The following is a 17,036-nucleotide window of genomic DNA, read 5'->3' as shown; positions in this document are numbered from 1 at the left end:
GAGCGGCAAATCTGTATTAATTATGTTTAAATACCGTAACGTTATTGGCACACAGGTAGAGAAGGAGCTCGGAGACTGTTTAGCCAATTAGGACGCAGAACAAAATGCACTGTGAAAAAAAAAGTGGGAGAAACAGCGAGACTGCGAAAGGTGAACCGCATTATAGTGAGAGATCACTGTATTGTGCTTATAAGTCAGTCAGAAAAAACAGAAACGTCATTATATAATAGGCCTATTGTACAGAGTACAGGCTTCTTGAAGTCATTGGTGATCATTTTAATACTCCAATGCGTTTATGCTGGGTAAATCTTCCTTCAAAGGACATAACAATGCACACAGTCAACTGTAAAAGGCAAATTAACGGTAATAATAGCTTTGATTTGAGCGCTAATTGCCATAATCCATAAAGCATCCTCCCAGATGACATCATGTGAAGGCTGTCAAGTATCCGAGAAGCATGAAAGAGATTCAGAAAGAGCTAATAACCTCTGACAAACTATATAAAATGATTGAATGACTTCCCCGTAGACGAAGCTGCTGTGTGGATAAGCTTGGACATGCAGGAATGTTGAGTATTTGGTTCTACACTGAAACATACATATAGCTTTTCAAAAACACAACTCTCCCGTTCTCGCTTGCATGACCCTCTGTTAACATGGCCATGAGTTACATTACAGGGGTCGCCTCAAAAATGATTTGAATTCATCTCCCCCCCAACCTATGATTATTTATCACATGTAAAATAGGCTGGGACACGGTGATGTATGTTATCGGCAGTGACAATGATAAGCAGGACAATAATTACACAAAGCCCAGCTCATCCATCACAGTCACTTATCACTTAAACAATCAGGCATTAAACAGACAAAGGCGTGGAGACGAGAGGAAAGATGCAGGACTGGGATTGTTGCCCCGTACCTCTGTCAAAGCACATCCAGCCCTGTTGCTTTTGCACACACTGTGTCATGGGGGCTTTTGGTGGGTCACTGTGTAGTGCTTCCACAGATGTGAAGGAATTATGCTCCAGTTTCAAGAGATAATCCATGAGAAAGAAATGCACTCATTGACTAGGGTTTTTATCTGATGAAAAGTCATGGGAACAAATCAAATAAGTGTGACTTAAAGAGAAAAAATAGGAAGTTTCTAAACTGCCCCTCCCAGAAAAACAAAAAACAAAAATCAATCTACCAGATAACGCGTAAACTTCCAACAAGGCAACGGTTCTTTTTAACACCACAGAAAGAAAAAAAAGTTCCATTATATATTGAAACCAGTTGAAAGTCCTTTAAATGAGATGGTTGAGAAAATTCAGACTGACCCATATTTGCAAAGAGTAGTGCAACCCGTTGCCTCCCTAAGATCTCTATTTATTTAGTTTCAGGTCTGTTTGATGGCCAATCAGAGACAGTACCGCCATGGTTACTGAACCAGCTTTTGGTACCTTTGAGTGGACAGGTGTCAGTCTTATTGGAAAAAAGTAGAAGGACTCATGAAGTTCTCTAAAACATCCTGGTTGAAGGCTAAGTTGACTGTGTACTTCAGAAAACCCAGTAGTCCAACTTTTTCTACAATTTACTATTTTTCCTAGATGTACCTATAAAATTCAAACGTACAATAAAACAGATCTTTCTTGCAAAATTTGGAATTAAGTCTTACAAATTTTTAAGTAATACACATTTATTTCCAATGAGCGACAAATTATGACTTTCTTTGTTAAAAATCCAGATTATTTAGTCTTTGAGTGTGACGATAACAACTAGTCAGTCAAGAGGCAAAACCAAAAGTGGACTTCTGCTGCTCTAATCAGAAAAAAATGTAAGTACTTAGGTGTTACATAAGTATAAGCTTCAGATTTTTAAGCTATTCCATTGTTCTATTGGGTTTTGTTTTACTAAGATTATCATTGACATGGGAAAAGATTACTGGAGGGAGAGAATAGAATATGTAGGGTTTATATATCAACTGGTAGGAAATGAAGGCAATGCAAAGATGCTATAAAAGAGTTCACTTAAATCATTATATCATTTTTTTGATTTATCTGCATTTCTTTTACATCAGACAGTCAATGGCAAGACGTTAAGTTTTCAGCAAGGACTTCAAACAGGAAGCTTATTGATGGTGCAGAGTCACTGAGTATCTTTATAAATAATTATCAGTTTCTGTGTAAACAGCTGTTCAACATCAACACAAAAGTTGAATAAAACAGCTTTTTCCATAAATTGTAAAAATGGTTTTGAGCTTGGAGATTATTTCAGATGGGAGCGACTGTGGTCTCACTCTGACCATTCAAGCTCGGCACCCAATAATTTGGATTTATATTAAACAAATATACCAGGAGAAACTTTTTTACAATAGGTTAGATATTAACTGCTTATAACATTTGAACGGAAACTTTTTATATAAATTGTGACTAGCCCTTTATTTTGACGAGACAAAACTTGAAATTCATTCCAATAAAGCTACTACAACCTAAAAGTAAATGCTAAAATGTCTCACCCGCTTCCTGATTCACTTTTATCAAAATGACCCTATACTAATTGGATTTTTACTTTATGCATGTACTTTTTGGTTCCTGTGTGTATGCGGTGGATTGCCTCGACATGTCACTGATCATGAACTTGAACCCCAAAGCCCACGGCCACAGAGCGGAGATAGAAACTGGAGACTGCACAGCTTGAGCGACAGAAAGAGTGAGCTTCTCCAGCAGCAAGAGGTCAGAGGTTACCTAAATACTCAGAGAGCCCCCTGGGCTGGGTTGATCCACTCTGGGGTAATGAGGTTGACACCTCCTGGGACTTGTAACCCTTCAACCCCGGACCATCGATATATTGGCCTGTTGGGAGAAAAGAGGACATTTATCCAAAGAGGCAACCAGAACTGCAGTAAGGCAGAGACACAAGGTATCTGACCTTTTGTCCAGCACCGTGAAATATAAGACTAAACACCATCGGCTTAACGTATCATTTACAGTAGAAAGCCGAGAGACTGAATGACCTAATGGAGGGAATATGGTAAAAAAAAAAACTGCAGAAAAAAAAGAGAGTGAAGAGCAAACATCTGCTTCATTCAAGTAAAAAAAATAAATAAAATAAATGCACTTTACAGCAGAGTTTTATTCCCTTGTTTATTGCTGAAGGATTGTGAATAAGTTTCCTTTGAACATGATGGATCATTAAAGTAATGGTGTACTGTGGTTTTGTTCTTTTTCTGCTTAGATGTTTCTTCTTTTTAATACAAATTTCTATCTGTGTCTTTGTCTCTCCTGAGAGCCGCTTTTGCTCTACTTACCAGGAAACACTTTCTAGATATGCAAATGTATTGAAACAAGAAAGAGTGAAAAAAGTGAGTATGTGTGCGTGGGAGAGAGAGGGAGGCATACTGTTGGATTTGTTTTAACACTGGCAAATCAGGGACAACTATGTGTCTCAAGGCAACATGTGTGTCTCTGAGAACATACATGACATTTTTGGGGGGGATTTGTGTGCATTCTTGCATTAAATCTGAACTGGTAAATTTAGTTTGTAGGGTTTTTCAGTAGGTTTAAGCTGCAACTTTATTCATTTTTCTACGTTAAACTACAATATGTGTTTAATCTTTAATAAAATTTCAGTCTGCATTTTATACAGGAAACATAATAAAACCAATAGTTAATGCAACAATTTACAAATGTATTTATGAACCATTTAATTTTTTTTCTAATGTCTAAAATAGAACATCACAAAGTCGTCATGCATGATTACAAGTAGAAAAATAAGGACACATCTTATACATTTAACAATAAACAAGAATTCAATAGTGTGAATTTTTGTATTGCAATATTCCATATATAATCCTGAAAAGACTACCCAAAGGTTAAAGATCTGGTGGTGGCAGAATTATGCCAAAAAGGGAAACTTTATTTGGGGACTAAAAAAAAAAGACTGTTTGGACTTGAGGGGTAAATGGATAGAGTGAAATTCAGGACAAAGAAAATCTTTTGGAAGTTACAAAGAACTATATTCAAATATATTTATGTGTTAAAAAGGCCTAGTCAAACTCCAGCTGAGAATCTGCGGGGTGACTTAAACAGTTAGGTTCACAGAAACTTTCTGTCCAGTGACTTATGTTGGGTTTGTTAACAAGAGGATTGGGGATCAGTTTTAGATTCTAGGTGCGCAGAGCTGGCAAATATATGGAAGATGCTTCACAATTATTTATTTAATAAACAAAAACCTCAGCGAGACATTGAAGTTTGTGGTTGCAATCTGACACAATCTGAAAAACCTCAAACGTCGTGAACGATTTTGCAAAGCGGTGTACAATTATTGACAGGAAATCAAATCTGTTTCCTCCAAACACGTTTATAGACAGATGGACACAACATGTTTGAAAGGAGCAGCCATCCCCCAGAAAGGTCTTTGTGAGCTCAGAACCGGTATGTTTCTTCACGGCAAAAGCAAACAGCAATTGTTAATTCGAGCTTGTGCATCAGCGAAGCAGCTTTCTGAGATCTCACCTTAGTGACCCGTGTCAGAAAGTCAATAACGAGACATACGCCGCTCTTCACTGGAGGCCCGGTGAGCCACTTTAGCAGCCAATTTCCTTCACAGTCATTAGCTAACTGCTAAATCACGACCCAGGCATGGCTAAATAACAGAGCCTGATTAAAGCACAAAAGCAGGTGATTAGAAATTACAGGAAACATGTTGTATTTTTTTACGCAAACTCGTTCCGAGTGGAAAGTGAGCATATGTTCGAAAATGAGCCTGTAAAGTGATTTTGGATTTCTCCCACCACCCCTCAACAGCGCTGGCAGCGAGTGTCATTCAAGATGTGGCCTTTCCACACTCATAAAGAACACATAAAACACACATTGTGCACTCGTTAAGTACTTACAGAGGTGAGATTTATGTGCCGAGGTCTGGTTTTCCAAATAGAGACCGGCGCTGTCTATTGAAATGCCTGTGATATATTTAAAAAGCGCTCCGGCATGAATGCAAATATGATTGCGTAAAACAGGGGAATTATATTTCCTTTGACAAAGGAGAGTATGAATGAAGAGGGTCCCAATGCAGAATCCTGTTCAGGCAATTACAGCGGATATAAAAAGTCTGCACACCCCATGTTAAGAGCCTTGTTGTTGTGATGTAGAAAAATTAAACCATAATAGATGATAGCAGATCTTTTTCCAACTTTACTGTGAAATGTACAACATACAAGTCAACTATAACAGAAAAAAACATCTGGGAAGAACAAACTCATACTTTTGATTCAACTCCAGGACACTTGATAATATCCAGCAACTCTCACCAAATCACCTTTCAAACGTTCTCCTAATCACTCATACTGGGAAGAGATCTCGTCCATCTAACATCTGTGACATTCTAGTTCAGCACTCTACCTGAGCCATTCCAAAGTTTACATTTTCTTCTGGGAAAGTTATTCTTTTGTTGTTTTGGATGTATGCTTGGTCTCACTACGACTCTAGAAAATAAAATAACTCTTCTTGTTCAGCTTCCTAGCAAACATTAGAGGGTTTTGGGTCGAAATGGACTAGTATTTAGAGTATCTAGCACTGTGATTAATCACAATTTATCACTATGCCTAACTTTGAAAGCTTAAATATAAATAAGCATAAAGTTGTGGTTCTTACAGGAATGGAGCTCTGGGCAAGCTCCTTCCTTCTGCTGCACTCCAACCAGTTAAAATGCAACAAATGTTTTTGTTTTTTTTGTATTGCAGCAAAACAGCTCAACAGCAACTAAGGGAAACTGACTTCTCTACTCATGCATGCAAGCAGAAGCAACCTTGTTCAGGAGACAACCGACATATTTTATACAGTTATTAATGTGTCTTTTAACACATGTATTCCTGTGGATCATTTTTGTGCCCTTCATAAAATATCATGTTGACCTACTGTGACCTTTTTACAAGCTCTGGTTAAATCGTGCAATTAAGGAACATGTTAAGAAAATCATAACAGGATTGCTCAACTTTATTTACAGTTCACTGATTTACAACAACTGAGGGCTTCAAAGAAGACTGAATACTGGGAATTAATCAACACATGTTTTAACAAGGGATTAGTATAAAACTGTATACTCTTGTCACAGTTATTTCAGCTTATTTTATCTTGTTTTCCTCCTTAGTAGATTAGCTCATTAATTGTGTCAATTTTTTCTGAAATGATTTTGAAACATCTCAAAAACCTGGCATTTTAACAAGGACCAGTTTTAACAAAGACCTTGGTTTTTAACTTGTTACAGAACAAATATAAAATGGGTAGCATGGGTTTCATTCAATGATGTTGTGTGGAGTGATTAACAACTGGCAGTCTAAGTCTGAAGACGGAAAAAAAAACTTCTCAGCAGAGATTTTAGCAAAAAGTGGGCAAGTGTCAATGTGGCCAATAGCCGTTTCAAAACAACTTTAATCTTAAACAGTTCATAAGGATACAACAGATGATTTACATGCTTTTACCTACCTTCATCTGGTTACTGCAACTCCACAAAATCCCATTAAAATTCACACAAAATTCCACAAAATTCAAGCCACCCTTTTAAAACACTTCAAGGCATGCACTCAAGAAAAAGCCAACAGGAATCCAATGAGAGTCCAAAGAACAGGTACTGGCATGACAAAAACCAAACAGAAGGAAACAGAGGAAAACCCATACAACAGAAACTAGGCAGTATATACACAACAGGAGCTAATAATAATGAACAGGTGTGTAATTCATGAAGATCAGACGAATGACAAGTGAGACAGACTTCAACTAGAGAGTTGTAAAAACTAAAAGTGAAAGAGAGTGAACAAAACCTTAGCTATATTTGAAAAAAAAAAAAGTTGAATTTAGGGGTATACCGGTACACAAACAAATCACAGTTTTGCACAACAAGAAAAAGTACCCTTCAATGTTTTCTACTGTTACCTGGCAACCTTGAATGGGCTGAGGGTAATGTGGTAATTTTGTCATCTCAACATGACACTGCAATAAAGAAAAGAAGAGACACACACGTTTAGCTTCTATTAGCATCTAACAGGAAGGTTTATTCTTCTTCTGTGTAATCTACATACTCCTTCACTTCATATCAAATATGTTAGGTATCACTGAGTAACTGCAGTAGATAACCCTTCAATTGAGTACATTACCAATGGTTATAATACCCCTTTAAACCAAACGAGAATTCTTTTAACATGCTTCGTTTAACATTACATTATCAATTTTATCAATTAAAATCTATTCACAGATGGCTTTTAATTCTCCAAACCATATTAGTTTTCAAGTTAGTGTTTTAACTCAAATTCCTTGTCCCTTTTTCTCAGACCTTTTGTATTTTCAACTATCAAAATAAAAATATATGAATTGGCTTTTAACCATTTGAGTAGCTTTTAGAATTTTTATTCTGTACAGATAAAATATACTTTAATATTTAAGCATTTCAGCTTTTAATTGTACCGACTGTTTTAACAGAACAATATGTTAACTCCTACACAAAAACTGAAAAAAAGTGTAAGGCTCCTTTAATGCTGTGTCTCTTTACTAAGTTTCACACATGGGCAGCCATATGGTTTCTCTGGCTTTTGCAATAAAAATAAAAGTACATTTTACAAAAAGCCATCACGGTTCTTTTGTGTGAGAACCGTTCAAAAAAGCGCAAAGTAATGAATTCAGTAGACCTTTTCTGTTTCCCAACTAGCTCAACACACGTACAAAGTCCGATAGCATTAGCATTAATTAGCCTCCAGAAATATATGCCGTTTTCTACACAATACTAATCAGAAACTGTATAACGTGGCTTACTATTTGACTATGGATTCAATAACCTCTTCAACTCTTAAAGGGAACCAATATATATGCATCAAAAAGCATTTTTACTGACCTGTGATATAGGAAAGATGACACGAACTTCCTTCAGCTTCGTATCTAAGGGAAGGTTTATTCTTCTTCTGTGTGCCCAACCTTCTCTATCCCATCAATGCGACAGGCGCCCCCTTAGCTGTTGTATGTGGAATCGCACAGAAAAATTTAAATAACACTAAAGAACTTAAAACAACAAGAAATTAAGGATAGAAAAGAAAAAATGGTGTTGGGGTCCCTATTTTTATACTTGGTGTTTTCATTACTTATAATATGGATCTAAAGACAAATAAGTTGGACAAGTGTAGTTTTAAGACAATAAGATACAATTGAATTAAATAATATAAAGCGCTTAACTACAATTTAAAAAAATATTCATGAGGGCTTGTTTCAACCTCACTTTTCTAAATTTGAAAAGAAAAATTTAATTAAATGTTGAACACTCACCAACATGACATCGTTTCACCAATATTTGTAAATCAAGGCATACATCCAGCAATGACGCTCCGCTGTTACCATTGGTCACCAGGCAACCAAATGTTTTTTCACTTTGCTGTTTAAGAGCCAAGGAGTATGATTTCACCCTCCTCCATTCCTGTATTGCTTTGGTGTGAAGTACTGGAGTCATTAGCCCCCATTTATTCATTTTTTGACACAAGCAAGGGATGAAAACAGGATCAGCTATGACCAAGGTATTCTTGGTTTGAATGAATGTACCAAACTAGGACTTTTGTACAGCAAAGTTAAACTTAAGTGCTGTTCTGTGACAATTTAATATGTTACATGCGTACAGTCCTGAAGTCATAAAAGAATGGGCAATGGGCTCAAATGAAAGATTTTAGTATGATTTTTTTTTTATTTTTGTCAACTTTTAGACTAACTGAGTTAAAATCATTTGACAGCAAGGATGAGCTTCAGGTTTCTATTCTACTTCTCATTTCTTTTAGTTATAGTTCTCTTTTAAAGAAATTGATTAGACTTTTTTGAAGTGAAGTTTTGTGGCAAATTATGAATAATAACTTCATCACCTGTAGTAAACAGATGTCATGTCACAGTGATAAGACCCTTTTCGTTGATTTTGCAAATGTAAAATAGTGGACAATGTTCATATTCTTGGGATACAACACTATATCAAGAGATAAACTATTGACTAAGACCTAATCAGTGTCTTTGATTGGTTGCAACTCGTTCATCCACTTCACTTTAAAAGCAGAGTGAAATTTGAAATTTTCAAACAAGCTGTCAATTGTGACATGATATGGAAGATGGTATGCACCTGTGACTTTCTAGGTCTCATTGAAGTTTGGAAAGTAATCATTTCACACTGATGATCAGTTGATCGAGCCAACTGATACAGGCAGTAGCCCCTACACCAGTAAATCTGCATAGAAACCAAGGCTGCACAATATAGCTACAATATTTTCTCATTGCAATGTCAAGATGTGCAACACTGATCCCGCAAAAGAGTGTTTGTAATGCAAAATATGTTGCTTAAAACATGAGGAGTTCACCCTTTGTATACTAATAGGATATTCAGCCTGTTGGATGGAGACTCATAGCAATAGATAACAATGTCAATGACTAAGTTACTAAAGGTAGTAGTGACAACCATGATCACAGGAATGGTAGAAGAAGGAGGACTGATGAAGGTATCGCTCAAAAATCTCAGCATCCTATGATTTATTATATCAGGTAGGCCTAAAAGTAGCACAGATGTTGTTTGGCTCAGAAGCTTGAAGATCTGCTAATTCGTCACAACGAATGCGCTAACTAAAGATTTCTCTGGTTGTGCAGCACCAAAAGCATAGAATGCATCTCAAAATTCTTCCCTCGGAGATCACAGGTTATCCCCTCACCTTTAGCTTATCAAAGCAATGAAGTCCCTCTTCAAGGGAAGGCGTCACAGTTGGCGCTAATGTGTCTTTAATGCAGCCGGTTACACCCGTAGACGTTAGAATCAAAACATTTAAGCAGACCTGCTCACTGGAGGCAGAAGCGAACCTTGTAAAAATGAATTATTGATGGCATACGAGGCTCCTTTCTGACTGGGAACAATGTAACCGGCACATCTGAGCTCTTTAAAATCAAGGTCTCTCCGCTCGCTTTCATGTTCTGACGAGAGCTCAGCCTCCAAGCCACAAGACATTCCTTGATTAACCGGTGATGTCCAAGTCTCTTTCTTGGAGGCACCGCAGTCCTGTCGGGACAGAGCACGTTATTGTTGGGATACCTGCATAGCTGCATGATTGGTGTCAAATAAACATGGTACTAAAGCTGCAGTGCTAGAGGTCTTTTTACCTGTAATTATTGCATGGCTAGCTTTCTACTGTGGGACGGCTGCCAGCTTGCTTTGGCTTTTATGGGGCTTCTGGTCTTTTCTTGTGGTTGTCATGCTGCAATTAAAACTGTCTCCAATCGCTGGGTGGCAAAAGGCACTGAGACAGACTCTTGTCTCTCTCTCACACAGACACACATGCAATGTGCATGTGTACAAATGCGCACACACGCAAACACACTGTGGAGTCTCTGGCTGGAGGCAATGGGAAAGCGTATGATATAGGAAAAACATAGTTAATTACATTTGACAGGTATCTATTAAAGTGCATTCTTAGACCTTAGAGGCCTTCACACATCTAATGGAAACACACACTCAACTGCTGCCCATGAATAATAGGGCTTCCAAGCCAAAAGCTTTTGGGTTCTCCCCCGCCTTATCTCACCAACATCAAGCATCTGTCAGCGAATAGACAAATCACCACTAATCAAATTCACAAAAGTATAAACCAAGGTCTTACACTGGTATTCAGGTGCTTTTTAATTAGTTATTCAGGGATTCTTTTCACTTTTGAGTTAACACACACTTGAATCCCTCATGAGAAGGAGCAAAAGCTCTCCTGTTTATTACAGACAATAGTGGTGTGATTATAATCACGCCACTTTTCCTCCTGATTCCGCCATCAAAGGGAAGATGTATGGACTGCAGAAATGCCCGAGTTGTGACCTGCAGGGGAAACGTCCACATGCATGGAAAGGTGTACCTGTGTATTAAGGTGGACATAGTTTCTGGCTTTTTTCTCTCTTCATATTCTGACCATTTGTCTGTTGACATTTGTGTCCAGTCTTTGCTGTTATTTAATCTAATCTTTGACAGACTTCAAAGATTACTGAAGTCTGTCACTAATCTTTGAAATCACATTTGGACAAATGATAAAAAAAAAATAAAAATACCCTGGGAAACAACACAAGAGGCTGAATGGAATTAAACACTAGAGAAATAATGACTATGTAAATCCAGAATGTGCAACTATGATGCATACAGTCATAATTATCGACATAATATTATTTAGTAGATAAATCTTGTATTGCTGTTTTTAAAAATCGAAACTTTTGTTTCGGTGCATTTAGTAGAAATAAATGCACTGAATAAAATTACAGGTACCACAATTATTGTTCCTCCTGACAAATTCTCTAAAATAAACATAACATACAGCGTTCCTATAATTTTATCATTGCTGGTTAAGTTCACCAGTCTTCCTAGGAACATTTAAACAGTGTTACATCATTTCCTGTTTCCCCTTAGGTCTGAATATTAGGTGACACATTAGCCCCTTTTCTCCTGGTCACTCTACATAACAGAATGGAGATGACAGAGAACATGTTAGTCAAGCAACAAGGAAACAGCTACCAGAGTAACTGTGCCCATAAAATCAGACCAGTATAACTAACATATTATGAACTTTTCTCTCTCTCAAAGAAAAAAACAAAGGAGAAGGAGGCTCAGAGGTACTTTATGGTTCAGAGGTACAGCAGGAGCTGTATACAAAGGTTACAGTCCTCAACACCTCTCAGAATTATAGTTACAATCCCAGGGGAAAAAAATGGTTTCACCAGCAGGAAATCACAATTTGGCAATTCTCCAGTCAAAACTGATAACTGACAGATGTTTGGTTGGAAAGTGAACAAAAGATTTTTGCAAGACAGAGAGAGAGAGAGTGGGATGCTGACAGGTTCTCAACAAAAATGACTAAAAATGAATCAAAAGGTGACTTAAAGTTTTAATTTAAGGATGTCCATGCACCATGTTGACACAGATTTGCATTCATCTTTCATACAATTGTACAAACTAAATGCCACATTTTGGAGGAAATGAAATGTTAATATAAATGACAATGGTTTAATTTTTCAGCAGACACATTTATAGCTACTGCGCTCTGCATTAGGCATTCATGTATGCATGGTTTGGTATGAAAAGAATTCCCTTGCATCAGACAAATGTCTTTGGGGTTAATCATTAACGGTAAAACCCAGGAATCGTGTAGTAGTGACCACGATTTCCCGTCTTGACTTAATCTGCTCAGAGTAACTATTTTATGCTAAATGTCTCCATTTAAGTAAAGCCCCAGTACCGGTGTGGGAATTTCCTCCCTGAACCGATCGGCGACATTGTTTTAGCCTTTTTTTCACACTGTTTCTGAGTTTTATTTTCATAAAACATCCCCTCCCACAGCTCCAGGTTTCTCCCTGTCCAATCTCCTATCATTATGAGGGCTAAAGGATCACACACAAAGCCAGGAAAAGATTATGATGATAGTTTTGCTGCCTGCCCCCCTTTGTCCGCATTCCTCTGAAATGAAAGGCGGTGAAAATTACCCGAGGGTTTGATGCTTCGAGTCTTTTGACATCTACCTGGAGGTGCAGGTCTGGTCTTCGTAGCTGTAGGGGGTTTCTCCTTTGTTGTCACTGCCCAAGTACAAAAAAACAAAAACAAAACAAAACAAAAAAAAACAGGGAGTGCCCAGTTCCTTCATGAAGTCGCACACATTTATAAGTCGTTTATTGGCATGGAGAGCTGTTCCTCATGTACTCGCCAGCATTTTGCAGAACAACCGACAAGTGCTCCAAGTGTTAGTTACAGTCACGGACAGCTAGTCAGGATTCACTCTAAGTACCACGGCAGGTCAGGGGGGAAAAGCAGCGTGTAGGTATTTAAATAGGCCATACATCAAAACATTTTAGAGTGACGTGTGTGTGTGTGGAAAGTGCTAATACTCCCCCCGAGCTGATTCCATCCAACCTCCTGCCAATGTCAGAATCCAGCTGAATTTGCTTTCCAAGATGTTCTTCTGAGGTGAAAGCCAGCAGTCAGTTGTAGCTCCGCTGGTAGCCGTTTCCGACGCTTTGGTAGTGTAGCATCAAAGTCGCGGGGCACACATATATTCCGCAGGATTAGAGCGGCGTAAAAGGACAGCCCCAGCCCATTCACTGTTGGCACGGCCGCCACAGCCTCGGCACAAGTGAGTTTTTAATGCATTCCATTTAACTTTAATTACTCCAATCTCTGCGAGGGCACACAGGAAGAAAAGGCCCGGGCGTTTGTGCCGAGCAGATTACCCCACTGCCCTGCCAAGTCCGCGGCGCGCTGCATCCTAAGATAGAATTCAAATTCAAATGTGGGCTAAAGAAAGTGCAGCTGTCACCCCTCTGGCCTGCGAAGCCCCAGCCGGATCAAAGATGAGCTGTCCTCCTCCCCTGCCCGTGTAAAAATGAGCTGTCCTGGCCGTGCCAGTGTCTCGTCCCCCTGGGGCACCTAATCCTCCTCTCCTGACTCCACACTGACAGTCTGAATAAAGGCATTAAACCCCGCAAAATAATTACCAATTAAAACGGATGGAGAAGTCATCAGGTAGTGACTGGGGGGTTGTGAGGATGGCGGGGGAGGGGGGTTGCAGGCAGAGGCTGAGGAGAGGGATGGAGCTGTGGTGGGTTCCTTTCCTTCATGCCAAGAACAACCTGTATTCCTCCTTTATGGGTTATGCCTTTGCAGTTCTGGATGAGTGAGTGACCTTACAGAGTCGTATCAGACCGGGAACAGATTTCTCAAAGCTTTGAGGATGTCAAGGAAAATGTTTGTGAGGCATCCCAACTGAGCCAAAGCTAGAAGTAAGTGTATAAGTTTTTTTTTTTTAAGCTGCTTTATGTAGGAGTAGTTGTCTTATCTGGTGCTATTCCATCTGGGCAACTTCTGCACACGCTCGGGATATTGTGAAATTGTAGAGATCAGTAAGTATTTGTTCGCAGGCCTCAGGAAGTCTATGGAAGTGTGTGGCAGGTACACAAGTGGGTGTGCGTTCGGGAGTGAAGTCCACTGCGCTGCGAATGAGCATGTGTGTGCTCGTACCTGTTGTCGGGTGTTATGGGGGTGTTTGCAGACTAGCGTGCCATGAGGCCCGAGGCACTAATCCACCAGCGCCGCGCTGCCGAATCCAGGTAAAGTGATCCTAAAGCCTTCTTACCTCTCTCCCTCCCCTGTTCTCCTTGCTCCCCTTTGAGCTCTGACTATTAGCAGTGGCAGAGATCAGACTAGAGAATATCCACTCAACAGACCAGTCTGGACCAGGACCCACAGTTTGACAACTTAATCTTGTCTTTGACGGGAGGCAAAAGACAATAAAATAAAAATAACAAAAGGGGTTCAGACTTGACCGAGTTCCTTAGAGACTCCTACCATCGGTATGTGAGATGGACTGTATTCCTCTCCTTTATGTAACATCATAACTGTTATTGTTTTAGGGCCTTCTTCAGGTTACAACCAACATTTTCTATGTGTAAAACACATAACAAAATTTTATGTTTATTTTATCTTTCTCCTTATAAGATGTACATATATTTTGAGTGTTTATTCGCCAGACTACACAACTGCTTATCCACCATTTTCCATTTTCTATAGTTGATTGATTTCTCTCACTTTTTAAGTATTTGTTGTTTAATCTGTTTGCCTTTGATTTCAAACTTTACATGATTTCATTATGTGTCTCTGGTAGTTAAATGAATGTATTTTAACCCCTGTAAATGACTTAGTGATACACTTGAGTGATCAGACTTGCTGCATATTTAGAGCTGTTGTCCTGCTGAAGGTAAACAACCAAAAAAAGTTCAAGAGTTTTACATATTCTAACAGGAGGCCCTGTATTTAGTTCCATCCATCTTCTGCTCAACTCCAACTAGCTTGCCAATCTCTGCTAAAGAAAAATAAATAAATAAATAAAAAGTTAAGGTTAAGGCTGTAGAGAGCCAAATGCCGTGTGAAAAGCACAAAAATCCTGCTGAGAGCCACAAACAGAAACTTTAAATTTGACTGTTCTTTGCTTTGCTTGATTGTACCACACTAGCATCCTCCAACCATCCTCTGTAGTTATAGTGTTTCTTTTGTCTTAAATTTAATTCAAAGTGGCATTAAAAAGTCTCAAATATGATTTGCTTAAACCTGCAGATACCCTGGTTCAAAGGCATCACTATTTTCCATTGAGACCTTTAAGAAGTAGACTGATGTTTAGAGTCTGGTTTCACTCTGGAAACCGTGCACCATAAATCAAAGTTAAAATGCAAATGAATAATTTCTTTTTTGTCACGCTTCGTTTCATAACCACGGTTGTGCAAGGGGGAGCGCTGCAGCTTTTGCAGCTTACTGCTCTGTTTGCAACCTGCTGCGCCGTTTTACTGATGTTGATCACTTTTGACCTTAGGGAAGGTTTGCAGTGCTGATGTGACTTGTCTTTTGGTTCTTGTACCTGCGCCAGAACGTCCCTGGGCTAAATACACTTGGACCGTGGGTGTTTGCGATGCAACCACATGCACACATGCTTATGAGTAAGAGTGTGAGTGATGAACAGTGGGTTTTCTTGTTTTTATTGTGCAGTTCTGTGGAACCCGTAATTACATCTAGATTTAGCCACCCAGTCGAGCACATTTTTTGCTGTCTGTTTGCATCCAGATCACAGGCTACTTTCACCTACAGCAGGAATTTATACATGATGCCAAAGAGTGTTTTAATCTTTCACTCATTCTCTGTAATTAAAACCAAAGATCAGTTGTCGTGATCTGGTCAAGTTATTATCTTGATTTATTAACCAAGGGGCAGTCAGCTAAAATTTTTTTTTAATCTTTATTTCAAGTTATTGCCAAGGGCAGGCCTGGGCATTTTCAGCCTAACCCTTGACCCGCAGTCATCACTTATCTATAAATCTTTTTATTATTTTTTTTTCTTTTTTTTACCAACTGACATAATTTACATGCAGGTGCAACAGAATAAAATTACGCATAATAACAAGTTATACTTTTCACTCGAGCAGTATAGTTCTGGAGGGCTGTGGAGATGTTTCAGATGACATGTAGCTCACTTTTCCCACTCAGTCAAAAATGCCCAGAAGACACACCGGTGAAAGATTTTGTAAATACAAATTACCTTGCGAAAGTAACTGCACGCCCTGAAAGAGACGTCGATATAATTAATCTGAATTTTATGTAATTGACCAACACTGGCGACAAGTGCGACTGTGAAGCCGAAGGAAAACGTTCCATGTGTCGCAGTTTGCCTCAAGCTGGCGTAGGGGGCGCAGTTAAAATATGGAAGTCAGTTCTCGGCCTAGATGAGCCCAAAGCTGAACCTTTTGGTCAACCCGCTGTACGCTTTCTACATCTCTTCAAACACCAGTCTGAACTGGGAAACATGGTGGTGCTGGCATCATGCTGTTTGACTGATTGACGACATTAAATGCTGCATCACTGTGGAAGAAAAGCTGTTAGAGGACGGAAAAGACTTGAAAGGGGAGCAGAAAAAAAAAAACTAAAAGCATATGCCCAGAGCTAAACTGGAATTAGTCATTCATGTGTGGGGAATGGCCTAGTCAAAGTCATCTAAATCCAATTGAGAATCTGTGACAAGGCATAAACATTATGTTTTATAGCGTCTCAATACAATCTGACTGAGCTTGACAAAAGAAAAAGAAGTTAAAAATCATTATCTAGATGTAAAATTTGGTGGTGAGCAGGAAAAGGGGGTCAAGATATTAACACAGAGGGCAGAATCCAGATGACCCCCCTACTCTTTCAAATTTTAATTTCAAAAAACATTTGAAAACCATGTGTCCTTTTCTTCCCTCTTCACATTTCAATGTTATTTTGTTTTGGTCTGTCACATGAAAGCTGCGTTGCAAAGTGTGTGATTGCAAATGTGAAGGAATGTGAAGAAGTTCAAGTGGATAGCAACACTCTTTACTTTGAATGACCCTAGCAACCAGCCAGAGACCCTGAAAGGATAAACAGATATAATAAATTGAGAGGTTGATGGACTTCAGTGTTGCTTTCCACTTACTGTTAAAGTACTTTTTATATGCTCAAAATAATATGACGCAGACAA

At 38.8% G+C, this 17,036-nt stretch overlaps 1 long non-coding RNA gene across 2 annotated transcripts in view; it reads right to left on the bottom strand.

Moving 5' to 3' along the window:
* The window catches only part of LOC107837903 (uncharacterized), a 56,829-nt gene extending 48,909 nt beyond the window's left edge, over positions 1 to 7,920 (bottom strand). The window contains exons 1-3 of one of the 2 annotated variants that reach the window (XR_001663954.1): positions 7,863 to 7,920; positions 6,911 to 6,967; positions 2,726 to 2,833 (exon numbers count right to left, since the gene is read on the bottom strand). This is a non-coding gene — a long non-coding RNA (uncharacterized LOC107837903). Of the gene's footprint in view, positions 1 to 2,725; positions 2,834 to 6,910; positions 7,028 to 7,862 lie in introns of those variants that run through there. The other variant, XR_001663953.1, reaches the window with a different exon arrangement.
* Positions 7,921 to 17,036: the final 9,116 nt, after the last annotated feature.

The sequence above is a fragment of the Poecilia formosa genome, unplaced genomic scaffold (genome assembly GCF_000485575.1).
Source record: "Poecilia formosa unplaced genomic scaffold, Poecilia_formosa-5.1.2 Scaffold187, whole genome shotgun sequence".
Taxonomy (NCBI): Eukaryota; Metazoa; Chordata; class Actinopteri; order Cyprinodontiformes; family Poeciliidae; genus Poecilia; species Poecilia formosa.
This window is presented reverse-complemented; position numbering and strand designations above follow the sequence as displayed.